Here is a 21,182-nt window from a genome sequence, read left to right on the forward strand (position 1 = left end):
TCCGTGAAACATTTCCTAACATGGAGGAATCTGGAAGGCATTACGCTGAGTGAAATTAGTCAGCTGCAAAAGGTCAATATTGTATGAGACCGCTCTTATAAGAACACGAAAAATAGTTTAAACAGAGAAGAAAATATTCTTTCATCGTTACGAGAGTGGAGAGGGAGGGAGGGAAAGGGGTTTTCACTAATTAGACAGTAAAAAAAAAAAAAAAAAGAACTATTTTAGGTGAAGGAAAAGACAACACACAATACAGGAGAGGTCGGCACAACTGGACTAAACCAAAAGCAAAGAAATTTCCTGAATAAACTGAACACTTCGAAGGCCAGTGTAGCAGGGGCAGGGGTTTGGGAACATCTAAGTCAATTAGCATAATAAAATCTATTAAGAAAACATTTTGCATCCCACTTTGGAGAGTGGCATCTGGGGTCTTAAACGCTAGCACGGGGCCATCTAACATGCATCAATGGGTCTCAACCCACCTGGCACAAAGGAGAACGAAGAATACCAAAAACACAAGGTAATTATGAGTCCAAGAGACACAAAGGGCCATATAAGCCACAGACTACATCAGTCTGAGACCAGAAGAATTAGATGGTGCCTGGCTACAACCGATGACTGCCTTGACAGAGAACACAACAGGGAACCCCTGATGGAACAGGGCAGCATTGGGAATGGAGACCTCAAATTGTCGTAAAAAGACCAGACTTAATGGTCTGACTGAAACTATAGGAGGACCCCAGTGGTCATGGTTCCCAGACCTTCTGTTAGCACAAGACAGGAACCATTCCCAAAGCCAACTCTTCAGATAGGGATTGGACTGGACTATGGGATAGAAAATGATATTTGTGAAGAGTGAGCTTCCTGAATCAAGTAGACACATGAGACTATGTGGGCACAGTCTGTCTGGAGGGGAGATGAGAGGGTAGAGGGGGTCAGAAGCTGGCCGAATGGACACGAAAAGAGAGAGTGGAGGCGAGGAGTGTGCTGTCTCATTAGGCGGAAAGCAACCAGGAGTATATAGCAAGGTGTATATAAGTTTTTGTATGAGAGACTGACTTGATTTGTAAACTTTCACTTAAAGCACGATAAAATTTTTTTTAGAAATTCAACCTCATCTTCAAACGATTTTTTTTCAGACTTGCAATTTTTTTTAACTATTGTAATATAGACAACGCATTTGCCAAGTCAATATTTTTCATGTGTACAGTTCAGTTACAAAAAATATAAAACATTCGACGAACTGCATGTCCTCTTTGTACGGGCGCCATGTTCATCTTCTCTGTATCGTTCCAATTCTTACGTATGTGCTGATAATGACTATTGCAGCAGCCGTCTCTCAGAATAGGCCATAACGTCCTCACCTCTAGAGAAAAACAAAGAAATCATGCCCTGAAGTCTGTGTCACCACATTTACATCTTGGGGTCTATTGGAGATTCGGTTCTAGAATGACTGGCTGAGCCAGGCTCCGCGTCACGCACCTCCCTCCCTGGCTGCCTCGTCAGCCAGAGCCATGCTTACATTTCTGGAAGTTTTCAATTTTAATAAACTCCTCAGCCTCATTAAATCACCTCCCTTAGGCTGAACACTTACCTACTTGGATGACGCAAGCTCTTGTGCCACAAAATTACCTATTCTGTTACCTCTTCTGAGATGGAACACTTTTATTCTTCTGCCAAAACACACTTTTTGAAGCTGCGTAATTATCCATGTGGTTTCAAAGAATATTTTTCTTTGCCTTCAAGAACACTGCTTCAAGTGCCGGTGATACATAGGGCGGGAGGCAGCCTGGGGTGGGCTATTTAACCACCTGCCCCTTGGGGCACCGGCTGGTCTGTGAAAGATGGAGAGGAAGGATGTACTGGCTGTCGGTGACCCCAGAATTAGGTCCCACTGAGATCTGTGGCAGGAGTCCCTGGGTAGCGCAAACAGCTAAGCCACATAGGACTTTGCCCTCTGAGGAGCAGTGGCACCTCTGCAGAAATCTCCATTTCACCAGCTACTCCCTTATTTCCAGTCCCCTGCCATGGACTTCCTCATGAGTGTCCCTTGGGACCTCAACTCACCAGAATCCCTTTACCCACCCCAATGGCCCAGACTTCCCCACTTCTGTCAGGGCATGACCAGGTTTCAAACCTGCAGTCACTGACCCTCTGCAACGCCCCCTACAACTGATCAGTCGCCCAAGCCCCATCCACAGCCTTGCATTTCTTCTCCCACTGGCACCTGTCGCAGCAAGGCCACACTAGCACAGGCGCTGGCATATGCAACGTGTCCAAGTGCTTCATTCTGGTTTCCCTACCACAGGTCTCATACCCATCCTATGCCCAGCAGTGCTCTCCCTAAACCCAGCCCGGATCACATCACGTCCTGGCTCAGACATTGCCAGGGACTCCCCAACAGCCTCCCAGAACAAGGACAGCAGAGGCGGCTCACACACCCACTTCTCTTATTAAATTCAGGCAGCCAGCCACACTGGATGCCAAGTATTTAAAGATTTACACATTTTCCCTACAACATGGGCTTGCTATTTATAAGCCAGTGACTTCATCTGATTCTCAAACCAAAAAAAACATTCTACCCCCATGCTAAGGGTCCCTCGGTGGCACAAGTGGTTTGCACTTGACTACTAACCTGAAGGTTGGTGGTTCAAACCCACCTGGCAGTCTTGCAGAAGTAAGGCCTGGTGACCTGCTGCTGTAAAGATTATAGCCAGGAAAACCCTATGGAGCGGTTCTACTCTGTAACTCATGGGGCTGCCATGAGGTAGAATTAAATCAACAGCAACAGGGTTTGTTTTTGTTTTTTACTCAAAAATTTTTTTTTTTCATTGTTTAACACGAGGGTAAGGAAGTGGGTGCTGCAGTCAGGCTGCCTGGGTTCAAATGCCCTCCCCTCCCACTTACCAGGTGTGGCCTTGGTAAGTTGTTCAGCCCCACTGTGCCTCAGTTTCCTCACCTGTAAAATGGGGGATAATAATAGCAGCTACTTCAAAAGGCTGAGCAATGATGAAATCACAGGCCTTTTACGAGGACTGACTGAGATAATACACGTAAAACAATAGATAGAGCTGGGCACATGGGATTAAATAAATGTGAGCTGTCATCAGTATTCAAGGAGGATTCTGACTCTACGTGATACTCACTTTTCAGGCTCTCTTTAGAACCTAACCCTTGTGTAAGACAGGATTTACTGTATGAACTCCTTATGGTGACACTCTAGGCCCTCCAAGATCAGAAGCCAACTGCCGCCTCACTTCTGCCCCGGCTCCCTGTTCCCCTCCACGTCACAGCCTGTAAGCATTTGCAGTCCCCGGGAGCAGCCTCCCACCTGCACGCTGCCGTGTCTTCGCTCACACAGACCTAGGAGTGGACACCCCATCTCCACTCTCCCATCCCATGCTTACAGCCCTAAACCAGATTCATCCCCTAAGGGTCAGCTGAAATGCCACCCCTCCTTGCAACCCCCTCAGCACAGATGCTAAACTAACACCCAGTGTGCACACAACTCAAGACAGTAGAAGCAAAACTCATCCTTATTTAGTACATTTTACATTCTGCCAGTGTTTTACAACCCACATGATGGGCTCACTGTCCAGCGGCCTGTCTCCAGGGCCTGGGGCGTCTCCACAAGTCATTTTGCAATCTCATTCTCAGTTTCCTCACCATGAAAGTAATACCTATTGGGCTTTCTTGGAGACACTTGAGGGTTGGATCAGCTCTCATATCTGGGTATAAAGGAAGTCATCCATACATCCAACAAATGTACCCTGGGCACCATTGCTGTGTCAGGCGCCATGGCAGTGCACCCCAGGAACAGATTGGCTGTGCTTAAGGTTGCCCACCACAGACCCCCACTCTTATCTTCCCTCCTTCCAGAAGTCCAAGGTACCACAGAGGAGCCAAAATGGGGGCAGATGGGGTTCACTGTCATTGGAGCTTCCAAAGCTCCAGAAGGGGTGTTATGGATTGATTGTGTCCCCCAAAATATGTGTCACCGTGGCTAGGCCATGATTCCCAGTATTGTGTGGTTGTCCACCATTGCGTGATCTGATGTGATTTTCCCTTGGGTTGTAAATCCTAACCTTTATGATGTTAATGAGACAGGATTAGGGTAGTTACCTTAACGAGGCAGGACACAATCTACAGGATTAGATTGTATCTTGAGTCAATTTCTTTTGAGATATAAAAGAGAGAATCAAGCATAGAAGAGAGAGGCCTCATGCCACCAAGAAAAAGAGCCAGGAGAAGGGCACATCCTTTGGACCCAGGGTCCCTGTGCTGAGAAACACCTACACCCAAGGGAAGATTTATGACAAGGACCTGCCCCCAGAGCTGACAGAAAAGGAAAGCCTTCCTGTGGAGCTGGCAGCCTAAATTCAGACTTCTAGCCTCCTAGACTGTGAGAGAATAAATTTCTGTTTGCTAAAGTCATCTACTTGTGGTATTTCTATTATAGCAGCACTAGATAACTAAGAGAAAGGGTCTCAGAAAACCCCTAGAGAGAGAGATCCAAGCAATATCTGTAATGCTCTGGGTCCTCTGTCACCATTGTTATACACTTGAAAAGCCTCAGGACACCAGTGAACCATCCTCACTCATCCCTAGCAATTCTAGAGCAACCCAGTCTAACAAAGACATCAGAGGTTTCCAGGGAGGAAGGGACCGGAGGTGAGAGGACAGGATGGAGGATGCCTGCCAGTCACTGTGTATCATTCTATGCCTTTTGGTTTGTGTGGTAGGCAAGTGTACTACCTATTGTTTTTAAATTAAATGTATATATTTTTAAAAGTATTCCTCCCTATCCAAATGCCAGGGTTGGAGCCATGGAGCAAATTTTCTCTCTCCCATCTGAAACCTGCCTTCCAATAGTAAGCTGCTCTCTTTCCCTCCACAGCCCCTCCTGTTCGTGAGGTTGTGGGACCCAGACAGACCCCCACTGACCTCACACTGACCTGGACAGAGAGGCAATGCCAGACCATGGCACAGTCTAAAAGCTTTGCCGGAAACCCCCAACCAGCCCCCGCCTCGCCTACCTGAACAGTATGCTCGTTCCCACCCATCTGCAAGGGACGAGGGCCTAAGGAGCACTCTGGGCACACGCTGTCCAGGTCTCCTGCAACAGCTGCTCTTGGGGCCAGTTCCAAAGTGGCCAGAGCTCCACAGACACCCTAGGATGAGGGCTGGCACTAATCACTCGCCTCTGAAACAAGAAGGGCTCCCCAGCCCCAGGCCCTGCATTTCTGCACCACAGGCTTTCACCCAGTGGTAATTTGCCGCCACAAAAGCCGTCCAGCTCTCTGAAAGCTTTACTGATTTTCCTTTCCAAGCTGGTTACTTATCTCTGAATAACACCCTCACACAGCACTCTGCCAGCGTCTCACCTACACCACCCTCTCTGTGCGGCCCGCCCTGCCAGGCGCACACCTCCTGATCCCCCATAGCCCGCGCTCTCCAAAACCTGAGGGCCAGAAATCCCGAGGCTCAGGGAACTGGGTCCCAGTACCTCCATCCCTATGAATATCCTTCGAGAAGCACACACACATGTACACCAGGGACACACACACCAATGTTCATGGCAGCAGTGCCTGTAACAGCCCCATCTATCTGTGCACAGGGACATGGATCAACAAGTGGTGGTATATCCATGCAATGGAATATTATACAGCAATGAAAATGAGTAAATTCCAGCGACAAGCAACAACACGGAGGATTCTCACAGTCATACTGCTGAGGAATAAATAAAGTAAAAGATGTAGATATTATGAACCCATGCATATAAATTGTAAAAACATAGCAGATTAAGCTGTGCTGTTTAGCGGTGAGTGCACGGGTGGGGAAACTGTCAAGAAAAGCAGGGAAAAGCTTATCACAACAGTTAGGATAGTGGTTACTTCTGGGAGTTGGGGAGGCTTCTAGGGACTCCGGTACTATTCTATATTTTGACCTGGATGATAGTTACGTGAGCATTTATTTTACAACTAATAGCTGAACTATGAGTGTATTGTTTTATGTACTTTTCTGTCCATAAATTAATTTTCACAGACTTCTTTTTTTTTTTCAGAACAAGATTGAGCAAGAACCTCTTAGGAAGGAAGGAAGAAACGTTAGGCTGAGACTTAAGATATGAGAAGGACCCAGTCACCAGCCACATGACAAACAGGGAAGAGCATGCAGGCAAGGGCGAACAGCATACGCAAGGCCCTGAGGCTGAAAGGGCTTGGCGGTTCAAGACACTGAAAGGAGGCCAGGCTCTCTGGGATGCAACCGCAAAGCTGTGAGTGGCTCAAAGCGCGGCAGAAGTCAGCATCTGCAGTTTTGTGGCACGAGCTTGGGTTTTACTCTCTATGCAATAGGAAGCCACTGCGGGGTTTAACACAGACAGAATTAAAGGTCCAAGTTGAACCCCTCATTTTACAAACAAGAAACAGTCCCAGAACCCCAGCTTCTGGATTTCTGAGTCAGAGTCTTTCCTACAAAACACAGCTCGCATCTTCTCCTCAGCTCACAGATCACACTCAGCAGGGCTCCAGCCCTGGCCTGGCAGAGCTGGCCTGACCACACTGGACTCGACACTTAGGGACTGATCTCCTAGAGCGGTGGCTCTCAAACCAGTGATTCGGCCCCCATCGCAGGGGGCGTCTGCCAAGGTCTGGAGACACATTTCATTGTCACGACTGGTGGGCGAGTTGCTACTGGCAACTAGCAGGTAGAGGCCAGGGATGCCATCAAACATCCTATAAGCACAGGGCAGCCCCCCAAACAAGGAAAAAAACAGCCCAAAATGTCAATATTGCCAAGGTTGAGAAACTCTGGTCTAGTGATATAAAGCCTTCATTTCAAACGAATTCCAAGCCCATGAGACAGAAAAGCGCTCTGCTAAGGGGTGTAGGGGAGAAGATAAAGAACGGCCAGTGCTTAGCCTTCCAGGACCTCCAATCCAGAAAGACCACCTCTGGAGATGGAATTTTGCAGAAGGCTTCTAGTCACCCCTTTACATCATGCAATGTAGGAAGCAGAATTGGGAAAGGGTGCCTCCTCCCAAGGGAAACCAGTCCCCTCTGACAGCAGAAAGGGGCTGAACAAAAGGTATTTCTATCCTGCGCCTCTGCTGGCAAACTCCCAGTCTGCTTCCCCAGGTGAGAGGCAGGAGCTGAGGATGGTAGGGGCTGAGGATGGCAGGGGCTGAGGATGGCAGGGGCTGAGGATGGCAGGGGCTGAGGACGGCAGGAGCTGAGGATGATAGGAGCTGAGGACGGCAGGGGCTGAGGATGGCAGGGGCTGATGATAGGAGCTGAGGATGGCAGGGGCTGAGGACAGCAGGGGCTGAGGATGATAGGAGCTGAGGATGGCAGGGGCTGAGGATGGCAGGGACTGAGGACGGCAGGGGCTGAGGATGGCAGGGGCTGGGGATGGCAGGGGCTGAGGATGGCAGGAGCTGAGGACGAGAGGAGCTGAGGATGGCAGGGACTGAGGATGGCAGGGACTGAGGATGGCAGGGGCTGAGGACAGCAGGGGCTGAGGATGAGAGGAGCTGAGGATGGCAGGGGCTGAGGATGAGAGGAGCTGAGGATGGCAGGGGCTGAGGATGGCAGGGGCTGGGGATGGCAGGGGCTGAGGATGGCAGGGGCTGAGGATGGCAGGGGCTGGGGATGGCAGGGGCTGAGGATGGCAGGGGCTGAGGATGAGAGGAGCTGAGGATGGCAGGGGCTGAGGACGGCAGGGGCTGAGGACGACAAGGGCTGAGGACGACAAGGGCTGAGGATGGTAGGGGCTGAGGATGGCAGGGACTGAGGATGGCAGGGGCTGAGGATGGCAGGGGCTGAGGATGATAAGAGCTGAGGATGGCAGGGGCTGAGGACGGCAGGAGCTATGGATGGCAGGAGCTGAGCGTGGCAGAAACCCTAACAGTGTACAGACAGGCAGCCCTGGATCATCTGCGGGCTCGTCTGAGGGCTGCCCATGAAAGCCTCATTCCATCCTCCACACCAGGCTGTGCTTGGCTGACCCTCAGGGCTCCTCAGGCCAGGAAACATCACAGCAAAACACGCTCCCCACTAAGTGCCAGCCTCCTCGGCTCAGGCCACTAACTGCAGGCAGACAAGCCTCTCCTAAGGCCAAGACCACTCCCCATCAAGTCAGAAAAGCTGCTTCCACCAAGGCCCCTGGCAGCTGCTGCTCCTCTCCCTCAGTGTGTATGTGTGCATGTGTGAGTGTGGTATGTGTGAGAATGTGTGTGCAAGAGTGTGAGTGTGTGTGTATGTGAGAAAGCATGAGTGTGTGTGTGTGTCTTTATATGAGAGAAAGAGTGTGTGTGTGTGCGTGCGTGCATTTGTCTCCCCCACTGACTGGGCACTCCTGGGGCACTTGGTTCCTCCAGGTGGGGCACACACAATAGGCGTTCAATACGCGTTTGCTGAAAAAGGAGCCTGGGCAGTTTCTGAAGCAAGACAACAGTTCTGATTTGGCGAGTATACACTGACTGTTTCCTGAGTACCAGGCAAATCCTTTTTGCTCAAGACAGGGGCCACAAAATCAGGTCCATGGGGGGGTCAGACAGGAACAGGAACGTAAGTGCAGGAAATGAGCTGGGCAGGGAGTGAGTCCCCTGCCAGGCTCTGGGGAGCTCACACGTAGCAACAGCCTTGACAAGTCTGGGGATTCTGCTTCCTTTCACCTGGTGGGCCGGTGACAGGTCGCCATCTACTGGTAAGGAGAGAAGGAGACAAGCGCTTGAAGGGAAGGAGGAAGGAGCAGAGGGCACACAGGCCGCCTCTTGCTAGCCTGGAATGGTCTCCCACTCCCAGGCTGCTCAGCACCCTAGGGAAACACATACTCCTTCTCTCTCTCACACACACACCTACACACAGACACACACTTCAGAAGCCACCAGAAGGAAGTTCCAAATTGTAAACAGTGATTCTCACAATTCAAGGATCAAACAGGGGTCATGTTACAGTGCGGATCACCAGGCCCGCCACAGAGATTTTACTTTCCAAGCTCTGGAGTAGGGCCCATGAATTTACATTTTTAACCAGTGCCCAGACGATTCTGATAGGAGGAAATCTTTGTGACCTTGGGTTAGGCAAAGATTTCTTAGATACAATACCAAAAACACCATCTATAAAAGAAAAAAAATGATAAAAATTCCTGCTCCTCAAAAGACACTTAAAATTATCAAAGCCTCCACCAGACTGAGTCCAGCACAACTAGATGGTGCCCGGCTACCACCGACTGCTCTGACAGGGATCACAACAGAGGTCCCAGACACAGCTGGAGAAAAATGTAGAACAAAATTCTAACACACAAAAAAAGACCAGACTTACCTGGTCTGACAGAGACTGGAGAAACCCCAAGAGTATGGTCCCCAGACACACTTTTAACCCAGTACTGAAGTCACTCCTGAGGCTCACCCTTCAGCCAAAGATTAGACAGGCCCATAAAACAAAGCGAGACTAAACGGGCACGCCAGCCCAGGTGCAAGGACGAAAAGACAGGAGGGGACGGGAAAGCTGGTAATAGGGAACCCAAGGTCGAGAAGAGCAGAGGGTTGACATATTGTGGGGTTGGCAACGAATGTCACAAAACAATATGTGTATTAATTGTTTAAAGAGAAACTAATTTGTTCTGTAAACCTTCATCTAAAGCACAATTTAAAAAAAGACACTTAACAGAATGAAAAGACAAGGCACAGGCTGGGAAAAATACGAGCAAAACACTTATCTGATAAAGGACTTGCATCCAGAATATGTAAAGAACCCTCAAAGCTTAATAATAATAAAAAAAACAAAAATCTTTAAAATGGGCAAAAGATCTGAATAGACATTTTTACCAAAGAAGATATATAGGTGGCAAATAAATACATAAAAAGATGTAGAATATCAGTTCATCAGGGAAATATTAAATTAAATTAAATTAAAACCATAATGAGATACCAGTAAGCCCAGACGGGATTAGAATGTATAAAATGAAAAACCATGCCAAGTGTTGGCAGGTATGTGGCAGAACTGGAACTCTCAACCACTCTGGAAAACAGTTTGGCAGATTCTGCAGGTTAAACACACACTTAACTATACAAGCCAGCAATTCTATTCCCATGTAGTTACCCAAGAGAAATGAAAACTTACATTCACACAAAAACCTGCAAGTGAATGTTTACAGGTTTTATTTATAATATGCAAAAAGTAGAAACAATTCAAATGTCCCTTAACAGGTGAATGGGTAAACAAATCGCGGAACATCACTACAATGGAATACAATAATATTATTTAAAAATCAGCAATACAAAGGAACAAACTACTGATTTACACAAAACATGGATGAATCGCAATTACATTACGCTAATGTGAAAGTCAGGCTCAAGAGGTTACAGACCATATGATTCCATTTCACTGATATTCTAGAAAAGGCGGCTAGATCAGTGGATCCCAGGTGCTGGGAATGGGGAGGATTTGAGCTACTAAGGGACACAAGGGTATTTTTGGAGATGATGGAAGTGCTCTGAATCTTGTTGTGGAAGTGGTTACATGACTGTATGCATTTGTCAAAATCACAGAACTCTACACCTAGAAGATTAATTTATTTATGTAAATTATCTCTCAATTAAACAAACAAACCAATAAAAAGTTCCAGGCATAGAAGAATCATCCGGAAAACCAATTAAAATGCAGATCCCCAGGCCACCAGCACAGAGATCCTCTTTCAAAGTTCTGAAGTAGGGCCCATGAATATGCATTTTTAACCAGCACTCAGCAGATCCTGACGCAGGTGACATAAGACTTACACTTTAGGAAACGCTGCAGGAGAGAGGGAGCTGACGGAAGGTCATTCGCCCCATGGAAGCACTCCACGGGGCTGCCTCCACTTCTCCTTACCACCTGAGATGTCCTAACAACGGCCAGGCAGATATCATTATTGTTACCAGCTGCCGGCCAGTTGGCCCCCAGATCACGGCAAGGCCACGCACAACAGGATCAGACCATTGTGATCCACAGGGTTTTCACGGGCTGATTTTTTGGAACTGGACCACCAGGCCCTTCCTCCTAGTCCACCTTAGTCTGGAAACTCCACTGAAACCCATTCAGCAACACGGCAACACACAAGCCTCTACCGACAGACAAGTGGTGGCTGTGGTTGGCAACATGGCAGAGGAAACACCCCAAAGTCAAACCAAACCGATTGCCATGAAGTCGATTTGTACTCATAGCAACCCTATAGGGCAGAGTAGAGCTTCCCGATAGGGTTTCCAAAGAGCGCCTGGTGGGTTCAAACTCCCGACCTTTAAGAGCTGTAGCTCTTAACCACTATGTATGCCACCAGGGTTTCCCAGAGGAAACAAGCTTCTCTAAATCCTGCTACAAAACACTTAGAAACAGATAAAAATAATGTTGTGTGTCTCAGTTTCTTCATCTGCAAAATGGGGATATTAACGTCACCTCTGTCAGGGCTGCTGTGAGGGTTAAATTAGTCAATACCTGTAAAAAAAAAAAAAAAAAAAAAACCAAACCCACTGCCGTCGAGTCAATTCCAACTCATAGCGACCCTACAGGACAGAGTAGAACTGCCCATAGAGTTTCCAAGGAGTGCATGGCGGATTCGAACTGCCGACCTCTTGGGTAGCGGCTGTAGCATTTAACCACTGGGCCACCAGGGTTTCTGAGCACTTAATAACAGTGAACCCCAGGAGCCAAAAACAGGAATTTAGAAGACTGATTGGTGGGCAGGTGTTGATGCGTCACTGCCCTGGGCCAGTAGGACAGTCTTGGTAACCAGGTGCTCAGTTTTAAAGGGGACTGGAAAGACTGCCTTGGGTCTGATTAAGCGGAAAACCGAAGCCAAGACCCGAAAGCAAGTGAAAGGGTAAACTAGTAAAAAAAGCACAGAAGGGGAAGTCCCAAGAATGTTTAATAATCAGAAAGTTTTTTTTTTTTTTTTTTTCTTGGCCTAGGTAATGGATTTAAAAAAAAAAAGGTCTCCCCTGAGATTCTGAAATCAAAGGCAGGCCTTTCTTCAATGGGGTTTAGGGTTTTAACATTCAGTTCCCTTAAGATCCAGAAACCCCCCCAGGGACTGAGAAATCAATAGAAGCCGTGCTTCCAGGCTGGTCACACACAGGCATCTGACAGAAGCAAACAACCCCCGCCCCGGAGGACACACCCCTCAATCCTGCATGATGCAGGTAAGGCTCCACCAGATAGCAGTGCGGGGTCCAAAACTACAACACGCGCCCTGAGCAGTTGGCTGTGAGGAAGAGTCAGCAGGAACAGCAGACCTGGGCCCCTAAGGATCGCCTGTTACAGACGCAGCAGTAGAGCTGACAGAGCTAGTCAAATGATTAAGGAAACAGAAGAGCTGAAAACACGAGAAAGGAACACCCCATTACTCTTCTAAATCAATTTTTTTTTAAATTGGTAGAACCAAACCAAACCAAACCCAGTGCCATCGAGTCGATTCCGACTCACAGCGACCCATAGAGTTTCCAAGGAGCGCCTGGCGGATTTGAACTGCCGACCCTTTGGTTAGCAGCCGTAGCACTTAACCACTACACCACCAGGGTTTCCAAATCGGTAGAACTTTTAAAAATAAAAAATACTGTCTTAAAAATTAAAAACCCAACAGATGAACTATACAGTGGCTTAAGCCCAAATAAAGACACGAACAGCGAAATGGAAGGCAGACCTAAGGAAATTTCTCAGACTGTAGCACAGACAGGGGCCCTGGTGGCACAATGCGTAAAGTGCTCAGATGCGAACTGAAAGGTCGACAGTTTGAACCCACCAGCTGCTCCACGGGAGAAAGATGTGGCAATCTGCTTCCATAAAGATGACAGCCTCTGAAACCCTATGGGGCAGTTCTACTCTGTCCTACAGGGTCATTATGAGTCGGAATTGGCTTGATGGCAACGGGTTTGGGTTTCAGTAGCACAGGGAAAAAAAGAAAAGGAAAATATGAAAGAGTTACAGAGGAAAAAAATATAGAACAAAATTGAAATTCATAAAAATGACCAGATTTACTAGTTCGAGGGAGACCAGAGGAACCACTGAGACTGGAGCCCTGAGACGCCTTTCTAGCTTGGAACTAAAGCCATTCCCAGATACCACCTTTTAGCCAAATCATAAACAGACCTATAAAATAAACAATAACACCTGTGAGGAAAGTGTTCCTTGGAACAATCATCTATATGAGATTAAAAGGACATCTGCCCAAAGCAGATGAGAAGGCAGGAAGGGGCAGGAAAACCGGAGGAACAGAAATGGGGAGCTGAAGGTGTTAATGGGAAGAACACAGACACATTTCAGGAAGTGCAATCTATGTCACGGAACAATTTGTGTAGAAGCTAATTTGCTCTGTAAGTCTTCACCTAAAAGCACAATTAAAAAAAAAAAAGAGCTACAGAAGCACAGAAGGGGAAGTCCCAAGAGGAATTCTAGGCAAGGGAGGCTTGTGGGATGGGGGAGGGCAATATGCCAAGAGCTAATAGCTTGGAATTTCCTAGAAATGAACAGACAAGACTCTTGGGTCAGGAGGTACACAAGACTTCAGACAGAGCTGAAAGAGGTATCAAATGTGACATGCCCAGCACAGCGGCCTGACCCCCAGCAGGCTCCAGATAAATCCTGGGCCCCTGCCTTCCTGGCCCATGTTGGTCCTCCCTTCTTCCGATCTTTGCCAACGTCTCCAACCCAACCAGCTGTGCCCTCCATTCCCTGCTCTCTCAGGCCTTTCTCGACCCCACTCCTCTGCAGTAATGACCATTTCTAAAGTCACAGCAGACCTGGAAGCCTCTCCTTGTGGAGAGGAGCGGGGTCCAGGGCAGCCTCTGCGGCCAGGAGGGAAAACTGAGGTCAGACAGAGGCCCCCCCAGGGTACAAGGCCCCAGGGAAGCCCAGACGGGCAAGAGGCTTTGCAAAGAGAGTCAGCAAGTGGTCAGGGAGGACAGCCTGCTTCAGGCAGGCTAAGTATCATACCGGGTGCAGAGTGTTCTCGACTCTTTGGAAGCATGTTGGAGGAGTCCAGAAATGATCCTGAGGAAGGTGGGGGCTGGGAGGAAAGCTGAGGGGCAGACCAGGGCCAGGTGGAGAGGTACCTGCTTCTCCAGGTATGAAGAGGCCTGGAGCGGCAAGAAGGGCTACGATCCAAAGCTCAGGTTACAGCAGGAGAAAGCCCAGCTCCGCCTCCGGTACGCTCAGGAACACCTGGACACATGTGAGCAACACCTGTGCAAAGCTAACTCCCTGGGTAAGGTGAGAGGGAGCCAGTAACTGAGCTCTTCCCAGCCCGTCTCTGCAGGGGACTGCCCACTCTGCAGACACCTGTAGCTCCGCAGCAGCCAAGCCACGGGGCCTGCGCACACTGGGACAGACAGGGCGGGGACCCAGCAGTAGGAGAGAAGCCAGGGGAGCCCCGACCACTCCCAGGGGCGGGGCTTAGAGGATGAGCTGCTCCTGAAACTCTAGACTGTTAGGAAATGCGCTTTATTTCCGCCTTCTATAGCGGAATCTAAAATCTATTCTTACAGATTTCTCTAATTATAACATGTTTACCACATTAAAAAAAAAAAAATTTATGTTATTTTATTTTATTTTTTTTTACATTTAGAAAATGTAAAATCCCAAATGCTGATTGCAAACCACTTGTCCCACCCTGGGACCTAAATGTTATCTTACTGTATATATAGTTTGGGATCCTTGGTTTTTTGTTTGTTTGTTTGTTTCTCCAAATCACATCATACACGGGAATCTGCTAGTCTTCATTCAGGCATGCAATGGGATTTTATGCACCACTGTTAACGACTACATAAATCTGCATTGTATAGCTGAAACACCATTCAGGCAAATTTCTGGTGGTGCTTCAGATTGTTTGCTATTTAAATGAGAACCATATTGAGTTACTTCACCTATCCTAGGCATTAGTGAGCTGAAATGGACTGGTATTGGCCATTTTGAATCAGACAATCATATAGTCTACTATGACAACTTGAAGAGGAATGGTGTTGCATTCATTGTCAAAAAGAACATTTCAAGACCCATCCTGAAGTACGTTGTCAGTGATAGGATAATATCCATACGCCTACAAGGAAGACCAGTTAGTACGACTATTATTCAAACTTACGCACCAACCACTAGGGCCAAAGATGAAGAAATACAAGATTTTTATCAGCTGCTGCAGTCTGAAATTGACGGAACATGCAATCAAGATGCATTGATAATTACTGGTGATTGGAATGCACAAGTTTGGAAACAAAGAAGAAGGATCAGTAGTTGGAAAATATGGCCTTGGTGACAGAAACAATGCCGGAGATTGAATGATAAGATTTTTTGCAAGACCAACGACTTCTTCACTGCAAATACCTTCTTTCACCAACATAAACGGCGACTATACACATGGACAGAAACCCAGATGGCTTAGTGGTTAAGTGCTACGGCTGCTAACCAAGAGGTCAGCAGTTCAAATCCGCCAGGCACTCCTTGGAAACTCTATGGGGCAGTTCTACCCGTTCTATGGGGTCGCTATGAGTCGGAATCCACTTGACTGCAGTGGGTTTTTTTTTTTTTATACACATGAACCTCGCCAGATGGAACACACAGAAATCAAATTGACTACATCTGTGGAAAGAGACGATGGAAAAGCTCAATATCATCAGTCAGAACAAGGCCAGGGGCCGACTGTGGAACAGACCATCAATTGTTCATATCCAAGTTCAAGCTGAAACTGAAGAAAATCAGAGCAAGCCCACGACAGCCAAAATATGACCTTGAGTATATCCCTCCTGAATTTAGAGACCATCTGAAGAATAGATTTGACCCATTGAACACTAGTGACCGGAGTCCAGACGAGTTGTGGAATGACATCAAGGACGTCATATATGAAGAAAGCAAGAGGTCACTGAAAAGACAGGAAAGAAAAGACCAAGATGGACGTCAGAGGAGACTCTGAAACTTGCTCTCGAATGTCAAGCAGCTAAAGCAAAGGAAGAATTGATGGAGTAAAAGAACTGAACAGAAGATTTCAAAGGGCTGCTCGAGAAGACAAAGTATTAGAATGACATGTGCAAAGAGCTGGAGACGGAACACCAAAAGAACATGCTCAGCGTTTCTCGAGCTGAAAGAACAGAAGAAAAAATTCAAGCCTTGAGTTGCAATAGTGAAGGATTCTACAGGGGAAATATTAGGTGACACGGGAAGCATCAAAAGCAGATGGAAAGAATACACAGGGTCATTACACCAAAAAGAATTAGTCAATGTTCAACCATTGCAAGAGGTAGCGTATGATCAGGAACCGATGGTACTGAAGGAAGAAGTCCAAGCTGCACTGGAGGCATTGGCAAAAAACAAGGCTCCAGGAATTGATGGAATATCAGTTCAGATGTTTCAACAAACTGATGCAGAGCTGGAGGTGCTCACTCGTCTATGCCAAGAAATATGGAAGACAGCTTCCTGGCCAGCTGACTGGAAGAGATCCATTATTTATGCCTATTCCCAAGACAGGTGATCCAACTGAATGTGGAAATTATAGAACAATATCATTAATATCACACACAAGCAAAATTTTGCTAAGATCATTCAAAAATGGCTGCAGCAGTATATCGACAGGGAACTGCCAGAAATTCAGGCCGGTTTCAGAAGAGGACATGGAACCAGGGATATCACTGGTGATGTCAGGTGGATCCCGGCTGAAAGCAGAGAATACCAGAAGGATGTTTACCTGTGTTTTATTGACTATGTAAAGGCATTCGACTGTGTGGATCATAACAAACTATGGATAACACTGCGAAGAATGGGAATTCCAGAACACTTAATTGTGCTCATGAGGAATCTTTACATAGATCAAGAGGCAGTTGTTCAGACAGAACAAGGGGATACTGATTGGATTAAAGTCAGGAAAGGTGTGTGTCAGGGTTGTATCCTTTCACCATACCTATTCAATCTGTATGCTAGGCAAATAATCCGAGAAGCTGGACTATATGAAGAAGAAGGGGGCATAAGGATTGAAGGAAGACTCTTTAACAACCTGCATTATGCAGATGACACAACCTTGCTTGCTGAAAGTGAAAAGGACTTGAAGCACCTACTAATGAAGATCAAAGACCACAGCCTGCAGTATGGATTGCACCTCAACATAAAGAAAAAAAAAAATCCTCACAACTGGACCAACGAGCAACATCATCATAAACGGAGAAAAGATTGAAGTTGTCAAGAATTTCATTTTACTTGGATCCACAATCAACATTCATGGAGGCAGCAGTCAAGAAATCAAGAGACGTACTGCATTGTGTAAATGTGCTGCAAAGGACCTCTTCAAAGTGTTGAAGAGCAAAGATGTCACCTTGAGGACTAAGGTGCGCCTGACCCAAGCCATGGTATTTTCAATTGCATCATACGCATGTGAAAGCTGGACAATGAATAAGGAAGAGCGAAGAAGAACTGACGCCTTTGAATTGTGGTGTTGGCGAAGAATATTGAATATAGCAAAGACTGCCAAAAGAACGAACAAATCTGTCTTAGAAGAAGTACAACCAGAATGCTTCTTAGAAGCAAGGATGACGTGACTGCGTCTTACATACTTTAGACATGTTGTCAGGAGGGATCAGTCCCTGGAGAAGGACATCATGCTTGGCAGAGTACAGGGTCAGCAGAAAAGAGGAATACCCTCAACGAGGTGGATTGACACAGTGGCAGCAACAATGAGCTCAAGCGTAACAGCAATTGTAAGGATGGCGCAGGACTGGGCAGTGTTTCGTTCTGTTGTGCATAGGGTCGCTAGGAGTCGGAACGGACTCAAAGGCACCTAACAACAACAAAGCTTCAGATTGTTTGCTATTTAAATGAGAACCATATTGAGTTACTTCACCTATGTTTCAAGACCCAGTTCAATTCCCACCTCCTCCAGGAATACTTCCTGGACTACTTCCATAGCCAGCACCATCTCCCACCTCTGAATTATAACAACCTGTGATCTTCACAACACAGCTTAGCATGGATCCCATGTGTCAGTCACTGCTCTCTGACTGTCTCATGGGTGGGGAGGCTGGTCTCTGGTGCAGTACTCTACTACACACATGCCTGGGAGTCCCCTCCCCACTCTGCACACAGCAGGTGCCCAATGCATGCTGACCATTTAGAGCCCAGGCCTCTCGCACTGAGACTGATTGGCTCCACTTTCCCAAGGACTAGGATTGCAGGCGCTCACGGTGGCCTGGTCGGAGACTTTGCTTGCTCTTTAGCCAGTCTCACCCAGATGTGTGAAGTGCTGCGGGGGCCGAAGGTAGCGGAGCAGGGAGAGGTGAATTCTGACCAAGGGAGTCGGCAGCTTCGTGGGCGACGTGCTGTGGAGAGCAGATTCCAGGAGGCAGCAGTGGGGGAACGGGCGGTAGAGGCCACCACAGAGGATATGCAGCTCATTTCTCTTAGAACAAGCTGACTTCTAACTCTCATTTGCATCTCGTTTTATTTCCTTCCAACTTTTTCTACAGGTATACACACATATTTAATATAATTGGTTCCAACCACCAACCAACCCTTAGGCTAGCAGATGATCGCAAACCACTTGCACCACTCAGGGACCTAATTGATATCTTGCTGTATATAGAGTTTGCTAAGAGGTTAAAACGTCCCCCCTATAGTTTTAACTTAACTTTAAAGAACCAGTCACCTCCACATGAAAGTCACAGCTTTGGCCAAGACCACCCATGGCAAACGGGTTTACCCAGCTCTGTGACTGATCTGATGCCATGCTGATGACCTCATAATCACCAACCACCCACGCCTACACCCCAGGGTGGCACGGTGGGGAGACAGGCCCGGCTCTGTGTCAGACAGCTGGAGTCCCAATCCCAGGCACCAAGGTGGGTTCCGAGGTAGGCACATCCCCTGGGGAGTGCAGGGGAGCATGTGCTACCTCCACCCCGTGGCAGGGTGTCCATGCTTCAGGTCACAGGAACACCTCCCAGGCCTGCAGAAGCATCAGGGTTTGCAATGCCTGGGCCACGGACTTTGAAGTCCAGATTCCTCAGCTCAGCCCTCAAGGCTCTCCACCAGCTGGACACCATCTCTCATCACCACCCCATGCTGCAGTCACATCTCTGTGGTGGCCTCTGCTAGCCGTCCCCCCAATGTTGCCTCCTGGAATCTGCTCTGCACAGCACCTCACCCATGGTCAGAGTTCACCTCTCCCTTCTCCGCTGCCTCCAGCCCCTACAGCACTTCACACATCTGGGTGAGATCGAGGTGCAGATATGTCCATCTCCCCCAACTGTTTTAAGGTAGGGGCAGGGGATTCACTGATTTCCTGGGTGGTACAAACAGTTTGTGCTCAGCTACTTAACTGAAAGGTTGGTGGTTCAAATCCACCCAGAAGTGCCATGGAAGAAAGGGCTGGCGATCTACATCCGTAAGATTACAGCCAATGAAAACCCTATGGAGGCGCAGTTCTATTCTGACACACATGGGGTCACTATGAGTTGGAATCAACTCAATGGCAACTGGTTTAGGGGATTCACTCCAGAGATTTGCTGATTTGCACTGAACCAGTAGCCCCTCCACCCCATTTGAAGGCAATGTGAAGCAGACTCAGCCGAGAGCTGGCTGGCTGACACCAGGAGGAGGTATGGGGGCTAGGGAAGTTGGACTTAGGCTCCACCCCCAGCCCTTGGGGATGAGAAAAATTAAAAATAATAGCTGCCATTCACTGAGCTCACTAGAGGCCAAGCACATTACAGCATTACAATTACCCCCAACCTCCCTGACAAGACAGCTCAATCACCATCCCCATTTTATAGATTAAGAAATCAAGGCTCAGAGAGGGTAAGAAACCTGCTAAGGTACCAGGCTAGCAGGTAGCAGAGTGGGGACTGAAAGTCAGGTCCACGTAACCCAAGTTAGTGGTAGAGAGCCTTGAATGCTAGAGTGAGGACAACCACAAAAGTGATGGGTGTAGGACCCCAGAATTCCTTTACTGAGGAGCTACAGCCACCAGCTCACAAACTTAATGCTCTCTCCAGAGACTTTCCTCCAAAATAAACAACTTTCAAGTTAGTTTGCTGATAGAGGACATGCCTCTCCCACCTTCCAGCAAATACCTCCGAGAGCTTACAAAGTGCCTGGCACCATGCCAGGCCCTGAATGAGAGCTACCAGGAGGAAGACAGCAAAGGAAGGGTGGGGTGAGACTGAAAACATTCTGAGAGAGGTGATGACCAAGCTCTTCATGAAGGGTGAGTGTCCCTCCACTTCTTGGGCCACCACCCCCTACCTCAGGAGCCCACATTCCAGACAAAACTAACAAGTGACTACTCACAGAAACACTCTGTTTTCCAGTCTCTGGGTCTGTGCTTAAGCAATGACCTCCACAGAAATGCTCCTTCATGAGACAGGCAGGTAGACAACCGCTCCCCCCCACCCCCCCGCCAACACACTTACCTGTCTGTCAAATTCCTCTCCCTGTGCCAAAGGCTGAACTCAAATCCCACCCATTCCATCTGCACAGTCATCCCCAAGGCAGGACTGTGCTCCCTCCTCTGGGTCCCCACAGCATGTCTGTGGTTGTGTCGAGGCACACACGTTCCAGTGGCGCGCGCACACACACACACACACACACACACACGGGGTAACTGCTCTATATGCCCTTATACATGGCAGTAGTCAATGAGTATCTGCTGAATCCAGTTAAGGAAGATCCTTGTTGAAATGTCTGGCATTTTGGGTTCACTGCACCAGCTAAAATGCTACGAACAATTCAAAGCAAAAAATACCTAAGCCACAGTTCAAGCCAATCTGTGGAGTGCAAAGGGGCTTCCTGGCTCAGTGATCTCAGAGAAGCCCCCTTTGCCATGTCGTCCTTATCTGAAGACCCAGGCTAATCGTACCTGGTAGATATCATTCATCCCAGGAAGGTGGTAAAGATAAAATAAGATAACGTTCAAGAGGGACGCAGCACAGTGGCACTCAGCAAGCGCCATCTCCTTATTGTCACCTGGCTCAAGGGTGTACACCCACCCACCCACAGAGTCATCAACAGTTCAGTCCAAGGGCAAGCAGACAGGCCCCAGGCAGGCAGAACTGCCTCACTCAACATTTTTCTAACCTTTTTGACCATGACCCATAATAAGAAGTATATCTTACGTTGGAACTCGGTATATACAAGCTAAATACTGTTGCTGTTAGGTGCCACTGAGTCATACCGATT

The 21,182-nt window shown here is 47.8% G+C and overlaps 1 protein-coding gene and 1 non-coding gene across 5 annotated transcripts in view; both read right to left on the reverse strand.

The window, feature by feature from the left end:
- The window catches only part of LRRC20 (leucine rich repeat containing 20), a 111,275-nt gene that overhangs the window by 83,433 nt on the left and 6,660 nt on the right, over window positions 1-21,182 (reverse strand). The gene's annotated exons all lie outside the window — the stretch shown is intronic.
- LOC111750381 (U6 spliceosomal RNA) lies at window positions 1,220-1,321 on the reverse strand. Its single transcript, XR_002785524.1, has one exon. It is a non-coding gene; the product is annotated as a U6 spliceosomal RNA (small nuclear RNA).

The sequence above is a fragment of the Loxodonta africana genome, chromosome 16 (assembly GCF_030014295.1).
Source record: "Loxodonta africana isolate mLoxAfr1 chromosome 16, mLoxAfr1.hap2, whole genome shotgun sequence".
Taxonomy (NCBI): Eukaryota; Metazoa; Chordata; class Mammalia; order Proboscidea; family Elephantidae; genus Loxodonta; species Loxodonta africana.